General features: G+C 42.3%; 1 long non-coding RNA gene across 1 annotated transcript; it reads left to right on the forward strand.

Moving 5' to 3' along the window:
* Positions 1-3,401: 3,401 nt before the first annotated feature.
* Positions 3,402-8,413, forward strand: LOC131910488 (uncharacterized). The gene is made up of 3 exons (XR_009379140.1): positions 3,402-4,094; positions 7,505-7,566; positions 7,947-8,413. It is a non-coding gene; the product is annotated as an uncharacterized LOC131910488 (long non-coding RNA).
* The last annotated feature ends 479 nt before the right edge of the window (positions 8,414-8,892 follow it).

The following is an 8,892-nucleotide window of genomic DNA, read 5'->3' on the forward strand; positions in this document are numbered from 1 at the left end:
TCAGTGTAACAAGCATGAACTGATTGACAAAGGATTCGGGAACAGACTCTGAGTATCTGGCTCTGCATGGGCTCCTGGAACTTTCTCACACACGAGGCTACAGCGAAGTGGTTGGGACTCCAATAATGATCCAGATGGAGTACTCTATCATCACTGCCTAGAAGAGGCTTTAATTTGAATGTAAGCTGACTTAATGACATGGTAATTTCTGGAATAGTACATCTGTATAGCTCAAAGACATAGAGAAGATCAATACTAAAAAGGCTATAGAAAGAGTATTTTAGTTAATACAAGAAGTAAGTTTCTGTTGAACCTGTCCAGCAATTGATTCAGATGACTTGAGAAGAATGAGTTCCTGTCATAGAGCGGAAATTTGATATTAAAGCTCTTTAGAAATGTGTTAAGGAAAATCTGGTGATTGGTGGCACCAACGAGACTGAGTGATATCTTCCACCCTTTCAACACTGGGTTCTGTGATTTTTCTGAATAGTTGACTTACAGTGGCAAGGGATGGCTGATCTAAGTAGCCAGGAAATATTACCACAGGGGCCCCCAGGAAACAATCAGTAGGCATTCTGTGTCAGCACACTTCTCGCTGGTTAACAACTGAAGTGTTTGGTTTGCTCTGGCTCCTAGAATAGGCAACACAACTCTTTTTTCAAAGGGGGAGAAGGCAGCTGTGTCAGCTCTGACTGTTCTCAGAGCTGGGAGTATGGCTTTTGTTTCCTTCTCTGATGTCTAAGGAATGTGTTTTCGTGTATTTTTGTGGTAACTACAAGACTAAGCATCAAAAGAGAAGACATTTTTAGCACAACTGGAGGGATTACAGGCTTGAAAGGAAAGGGAAGGTAGGAATTGTGCCACAAGAGTGGAAACATTTCAAACATCACCCCAAAGCCAAACTGAAAGTTTTATGACAGGACATGTTAGTCGCCAAGTGTTGGACTTGGCTCGTTTGTCCTGGGCTTGCTCTGCTGTGTCAGATGCAATTGTCAGTATTTGCAAAAACCAATTAAAGTGGCATTAGCACACACACCTCGAGCTGCCCAAGCAGTGTTTCTTGCCCAGGACCTTTGGCAGTTTGTCAGACCCAGACAGAGCTTTCGAAAAGAGTGATTTGGGCAAAAATTCCAGAGCAAGGGCGGCAAGGTGGCTCAGTGGATAAAAGCTTTGGTGGCCAAGTCCAACAACATGAGTTTCACCACGTGGTGGGAGGAAAAGACTGACTGTACCTGGAAAGATGTCCTCGGACCATCACACATGCACGGGGCACATACAATATATGCATATCTGAAATGCTGGAAATTTAGACAAACTCTGGATAATAACTTGAGAAACTATTCTATCTCCCACCTCTTGTTAAACAAAGGATGGATTATGAAATGAGCCTTTTCATATCTTTAACTTACTTCCTGGACTTTTTCGGCTATGGTTTGACCCTATGCCAGAAGGTTCAGACCCTTGTAGCCTTGTCTTAGATTCAGGAGGATTGCTGGCTTAAGAGAAGCAGAGACTTCCAATCTTCCATATGCTCAGGTCTTTGATTGTGAGGCTTGGTAGGATGAAGTGAGGTATTGCTGGTTCATTTGCTTAACCGGTTCTTAAAGTATAGTTGGTAATTGGAGCCAGATTGGAAAGTGCTACAGTTTATTTGAGTTGAGTGAATTCCTTTGACATGGTTTTTACCCTGCATGACCATCCTTTAATAAGTAAACAACACTTCTCAGCATGTTTCTGGAATTAACTTTCCTGTGACCCAACAGAGACTCTTTGCTTACCCAAATGTTAATCAGGATTCTGAATCTCCTGTTGGTACCTCTGTGTATTCACTTGTGATAACTACTATTGACAAAAAACTCTAAGTTAGTTTAGTGAAAACCTCATAATCTGGATCTGACTATCCATGATATGTGCCAACGGTCCTTATTCCCCACTACTCCTAAACAATATCTATGCCCCCTTGCCTGTCTTCAGCAAGAATTCTGCAAGATCAGTGTGGTAGTTTGGATATAATTGGTCCCCATAAGCTCATTGGGAGTGGCACTATTAGGAGGTGTGCTTTGTTGGAGTGGGTATGGCCTTGTTGGAGAAGTGTGTCATTGTGGAGGCAGGCTTTGAGGTCTCATATATGCTTAAGCCACAGCCAGTGTCTCTGTTCACTTCCCGTTGCCTTTGGATCAAGATGTAGAATTCTCCAGCACCATGTCTGCCTGCATGCCACCATACTCCCAGCCCCTATGCTCCCCACAATGATGAAAATGGACTAAACCTCTGAAACTGTAAGCTGCCACCTCAGTTAAATGTTTTCCTTTATAAAAGTTGCCATGGTCATAGAAATAGAATTTAGAATTCCATAGCAATAGAAACCCTAGAAGTTAGTCTCAGGGACTGGGGTATTGTGATAAGCCTGGCCATGTTTTTGTTTGAAATAATATGGACTTTGGGAGTTTGGGTTAGGAAAGCAATGGAATACTTTAAGTGATGCTTAATGGGCCAAACTTGTAGATGCATGGAAGACAGTGGTGCTAAGACTTCTTTAAACTGTAGAAGTCTGGCTCAAGAGGGTTCAGAGGAGAAGAATATTAATATGTGGCCTAGAGATCATTCTTGTGATATTTTGGTGAAGAATGTGGCTGCTTTTAACCCATGTCAGAAAAGTATGCTTGTGGCTAAAATGAAGAATTTTGGATTAATTCTGTTGTCAAAGAAAAATCTCAAAACAGCCTGGTATAGACTCTGTCCTGTGGTTATTAGTGGTAACTCTAATGAAGATTTATAATGGAAAAGAGCAAGCTGAACAGAGCAAATTACAAAATGCAAAATTTGAGGAGAAAAGGAGCACCAGGAAGTAGAATGGAGTTAAGTGCTGTGTTCAAGGAGATAAACAGATTAAGAAATGGAATAAAGGAAGTGGTGACCTTAGGGCAAGATCCCACGCAGCTAAGTTTCCAACTTGTGAAAAGGAACTGAAGAAAAGTTTAGAGCTGGGTGTGGTGGTACATGCCTCTAATCCAGCATTCCAAAGGCAGAGGCTGGCAGATCTCTGAGTTTGAGGCCAGACTGGTCTATAGAAAGTTCCAGGACAGCCAAGCTTAGGCAGTGAAGGAAACCGTTGAAAAACAGAAAGCTAGTGAAGATGTAATTGAACCAGTGGGGGCATGCTCCAGCCCCAGCAAGCAGCAGCTTCAGCCACATGGTTCTGGAGTTAAGGATAGAAGAAAGGCAATCTGAAACCTTCCTCTGCACCTAAGGAAAGCTGCTGAGGCAAGGCATCTGTTAGGAATGTCCCTGAATGGAGGCGTAGAGAGGCCATTTCATGAAGCTGTGAAGTCAAAGCCTTTGATTGCCTTGTCGACTCAAGATGTTGGAGACGCCAGAGTCATGGGATACGTGCTGAGGAGAGCTGCTAAAAGGGAGTTAAACCAGCCCAAGAGAAAAAAGTATGTTGCAGTCAACAAAGCTGAATGGAATTGGAGATCTGAAGAGCATTTTGACATCAGTCATGGAAATGCAGAGTTTGGAGTTTGCCCACCTGGTTTTTGGTCTTGCTTTGGTTCAGTATTTTCTCACTATGCTCCTTTCCCTGCATTTTTGAACAGTAATGTGTATCCTGTGCCTTTATATGTTGGAAGTATGTGACTGTTCGTTGATTTTGATTTTATAGGGAATTACAGTTAAGGGACTGTATGAATCTCAGAAGAGATTTTGAACTTTGGTCTTTTAAACATTGTTGAGACTGTAATAGAATATGGGGACCTTTGAACTTGGACTAAATGCATTTTGCATTATGATATTATTACAAGCTTATGGGGGCCTGGGAGTGGAATGCGGTAGTTTGAATGTAATTCACTATTAGGAGGCATAGCTTTATTGGAGTAGATGTGGCCTTGTTGGAGGAAGTGTAGTACTGTGGAGGTGGACTTTGAGGTTTCATATATGCTCAAGTATCTCAGTGTCTCAGTTCACTTCCTGTTGCCTTTGGATCAAAATGTAGAATTCTCCAGCACCATGTCTGCCTGCATGCCTCCATATTCCCAGCCACCATGCTTCCCGTCATGATGATAATGGACTCTGAAACTGAAACCTCTGACACTGTAAGCTGACACCTCAATTAATGTTTTCCTTTATAAGAGTTGCCGTGGTCGTGGTGTCTCTTCACAGCAATAGAAATCCTAACGAAGACTGTCAGTTTATCTACAATCCCCCTTACCCTGATATTAGGTACTTTTCTATTCACTGATGTGCACTCTGCTTTCTGGATAGACACCCCACTACTAGCTTGTGATGTATGTGGAACTGGGCCAAGCCTCTCCCCTACTGTGAGACTCCTTTGCACCAGTCCCTGGACCTATCAGGAATGTCCTGAATGAAATCTTCTTTATCTTGCTTCAACTTTTGGTTTTGTTGTTGTTATTGTTTTGACTTGTTTTTGCCCCAAATTCTTTATTTTATCTTTGTGCTGATTTTAAAATATTTTATATATTCCTTACTTTGCTGTGGAGTAAATTTTCATAATATTGTTTTGGGGATGGAACACTATAAATATAGACTTAAGAACACTAAAGTATGCTGATTGGACTTAAGGGGGACTACCAGTTTCAGACCTTCTGAATTCAGACTCTTACATGAATACTTGCTAAACCCCTCATTTGTGAAGTAGAAACAGGAATAGGGTTGATAGGAGGATTAAATGGAACAAATAGAGGATTGATGTGGAAATGAACGTGAGAGAACAGAGGTGAAATCCTTACATAGTGCCCGCTGGGATCAAGGATTTCATGAATAGTGCACTGTAACATCACTATTGCTTATCAGTGTGAATATGGACTCAGGAGCTTGTCAGGCCTGGATTTCACTGCACCATCAGCCACTTATCATGGCATCTATAGAAGTTCCTCAGTCTTGATGAATCCAAGTTTTCTCATCTCTTATGATGGTTGACATTGTCAAGTTGACAGAACTGAGACTCACTAAAGAGACAGTCCCTGGGTGTCTGTGAGGAGTTTGCAGACTGGGTTATTTCAGGTGGGAGGACCTACCCTAAATGTGACAGTGCTGTTCCATGTGCTGGGGAGCTGGATTGAATAAAAAGGAAAAAGCAAGCTGAGCACCAGTTTTCATTTTTATCGGATTCATGACTGCATTTACGTGACCAATAGTGTGACCACCTGCCCCATTCTCCTGCATCCCTGCTTTCCCTACCATGACAGACTGTGCCCTAAAACAAACCTGTACTTCACTGAGTTGGGTTTTTTAAAGCTATTTTGTCATAGCAACAGCTATTAAGTAGAAATAAAGTCTCTTTTATAGTTTTTGAGATATGATTATATAAGATCAGAAAAATAATTAGTCAAGAGCTGGTGTTTATGAGATACTCAGCCATATTAATTCCATTCTTTTCCTCCAGCCATGACAATATTTACATTCACTCTTAGACCTGAAGCCAAAATCAAATATTACTTTTGGAGACAGCAGATGACATTGGAATATGCACAGCTTATGTCATCATGTTAATGGCATTAGGTGATTCCTGGGCCCTTGAGAACCATCTTTGTGAGCAGAAACTCATGAGAAAGGTACCATAATCAATCCCAGTGAGGAAAGACCACCAGGATCTGAGAATCCAGGGCTTTACTACAGGGGTCATCATGTGGTACAGATGCCCAGCATGGATGAAGGCAGAAACTGCTTAGCATCAGGCAGACAGCTGTCCTCAGAGAGGAAGCAGCCAGAAGTGAGAACCTTGAGGGCAAGGATGGACCAAGACAGTCATAGGACTCCAGCTAAGCATGTCAGGGGTCAGGCCACAAGCCAGACCTGGGTAGGAGTCAGAGAACTTAAAAAATAAAAACAGAAGAGGCCAGTGGAACAGGGAGAGGTCTCAACATTGAGCCAGGGGTCCAGGGAACACCTGCCCCATCTCCTTGCTTTCCCTGCTCTTCTTCCCTCCTTTCTCACTCTCCACATCTTCATTCACCTTTGTGGTTATCTTACCTGGCCCCATAGTTTATTGTTAACACCACATTTTTATCTAACTTACACATTCAACCTCCTGCTCACTGGGATGTCTCTCATGCTTCTCAGTCACAGCCGAGGCTGAGTCCCATATCTTTGTCATCAATCTCACCATCTGAGGTATCTGCATCACTTTCTTCCAGGTGTTCCAGCCCAAACTGGAGTATCCAGACTCCTTGTTTTCTTAGACACCCCAGTCCAGTTTTCAGTTGTGTCCAGAGTTCCAGCATCTCTCTTTGTACTGTGGCCACCATCCTCTTTGAGCCACTTAAACGAAGATCCAGAGCCCACATCCTTTTCCAGAGTTCACTGGATAGCCGAGCAAGTGTTCAAGTGTGCAAATGGAGCTATGCATATCAATTGGCCTCCCTTGACTACCTAATTCTGCATTCAACACTAGAAATTGGCATGGTCATATTTTCTAGGTTAAATTCTTCTCATTGTTCCTGGAAGGACAGGTGGCTAAGAGGTTTTGAAATGCTACGGATAGAATAGAGGAAGGTCTCTAAAGTCATTTAAAAGAGCTATTTATGTGCAAAGAAAACACAGACTTACATATACTCTAAGAAGAAAGACAAAATTAGGGTATGAGGAGATGGCTTGTTGGTTAAGAGTACTTGCTACAAACCTGATGACCCAAGATCAGTCCTTGGAACCCATACGGTAAAGAAGAGAATCATCTCTTGAAAGTTGTTCTCCAACCTTCACATGTGCATACACACACTTGCACACACATGTGTGCTCAAACACATGCATAAAGTAATAAATGCAAAAATTTAATATTCTTCTAATTGTAGAAAGTCTCTATCAAAATAGCTAATTTTAAATTACCGCAGAGTTTTCATACTGCTTTTAAAATGTGATGTTTAAAGAGCCACCTTAATGCTGGAGGTTTCAGTTGGGGGCACACCGTGAGCTGGAAGCATAGGAGACCAGATCTAAGATTGGTCCCTGTTGGTGTTGCCTTGCTTTCAGGGCCACTGAGAAGTTCCTTGGGTCCTGCCCTGACTCAGGACAAGAGCCAGATCCAGTTCAGATGGTGAATAACTCCAGTACAAGGTATTAGGTATTTAAAATTGGAGGGCTCCAGAGGAGAGAGCTTTACTACTAAACAAATGAGTAGTTGGTTTCTCATGATGGCTGCTTTCCTTTTCTGGCTCTGGAAGATTCCTATCATCACCTACAATCTCAGAGAAGGTGAAGTTCTTCATTGCTGTTTTTGCTCATTTGAGAGCTCCCTGTGGGTCTTCCTTACCTGTCTATTGAGTCAATGCATGGAGTAGATCTATCTTTAATCATGGTGTGGCCTAAGAAAGGTTCTCCATTCTTTTTCCAATTATTTTTCTCGTGGATTTTCACTCAAAGAATAGGAGTTCGAGCAAAGAGCATTGTTCTTACTCAAGACACTATTTGGTTGGGGATTATTTATAGATACTGTCTCTGAGACTTACTATCATTAGTTTGCCAAATATAATTTCTGTTTCTGTAGGGATGCTGAGTAACAACCACAGTGGCCTCTTTTCCACGACAACCCAAGGTTTCCATCTAAAGGTAATCATAACTATATTTGATACTCTGGGTTCATTCTGTATTTCTGTCCATTGCAACCCTACAATAAATTCCTGGTGTGATCATAAGTCTGCTTATGCCAGGAGGCTATGCCATACCTGGCTTTGGGTACACCAGTCATTTGAGAGCAGCTTGATCAAAACAGTCCACATCAAGATCCAGGTTGTTTTCTAGGATACTATGGTAGTTTGAGTGTAATTGCCCCCCATAAGCTCATATGGAGTGGTACTATTAGGAAGTGTGGCTTTGTTGGAGTAGGTGTGGACTTGGAGGAAGTATGTCAGTGTTGGAACAGATTTTGAGATCTCCTTTGTTCAAGCTATGCTCAGTGTGGTAGACAGTTCACTTCCTGTTGTGTGCAGATCAAGATGCAGAATTCTCAGCTCCTTCTCCAGGATCGTGTCTGCCCGCACGCTGCCATGTCCCACCATGATGATAATGGATTAAACCTCTGAAACTGTAAGCGAGCCACCCCAGTTAAATGTTTTCCTTTACAAGAGTTGCCGTGGTCATGGTGTCTCTTCACAGCAATAGAAACACTAACTAAAAAAAGAAAAAAAAAAAAAAGAAACCCTTGTAGTGGGGAACCATTCCAGCTTTGATCTGGAAGTTCCAACCCCCATTGAGGCTTCGGTAACTCATGCCTACAAGGCGGGGCCAAGAGAGGACCCTGAAGACCCAAGATCCAGATGTGCCGGCTCTCTTGGTTCCTGGACCCTGGACGCTGGAAGAAGACAGAGCAGAGTTCTCCAGAGAACACTGCCGGACTGCACTACACTTTTCCCAGACCCTGTTACCTATCCCTTCATTTGTGAGTTACCCCACAAAATAAACCTCCCTTTTAACTACGTGGAGTGGCCTTCATAATTTCACCAGTATCTTTTGGACCAGTACCCCCTAGACAGCTACCACGGTGGTAGAGAGGCCACTAATGGCTTCCAAGTCATTTTGTAGGCAATCTGTTTCCAGTACTGTCATTCATCTGTAGTCCTTGGAAGAATGGACTTTGAAGTCAGACTGTTTAGACCCAGCTCAGTTTCTGATGGTGTTAGCCAAGTTTTCCCTGCACCTCTGCACCTCAATTTTCTCATCTGTAAAATAGAGCTGATAATTGCACCTATGTATGAGGTTGTTGTGAGGATTAAATTTATAGTAATTTGTGAAGCAATAAAGCAGTGCCTGGTATATAACAATGTGCTAGATATTGCTGCCTAATAAACAAATCAACAGTTATAGCAACCATTAAATGAGAAATACCTTCAGACTGCTTTCTTTGGACAAAGAACTCCAAGATGGCCCATTCTTCCT

This window comes from Peromyscus eremicus, chromosome 5, assembly GCF_949786415.1.
Source record: "Peromyscus eremicus chromosome 5, PerEre_H2_v1, whole genome shotgun sequence".
In the NCBI taxonomy this organism is placed as follows: Eukaryota; Metazoa; Chordata; class Mammalia; order Rodentia; family Cricetidae; genus Peromyscus; species Peromyscus eremicus.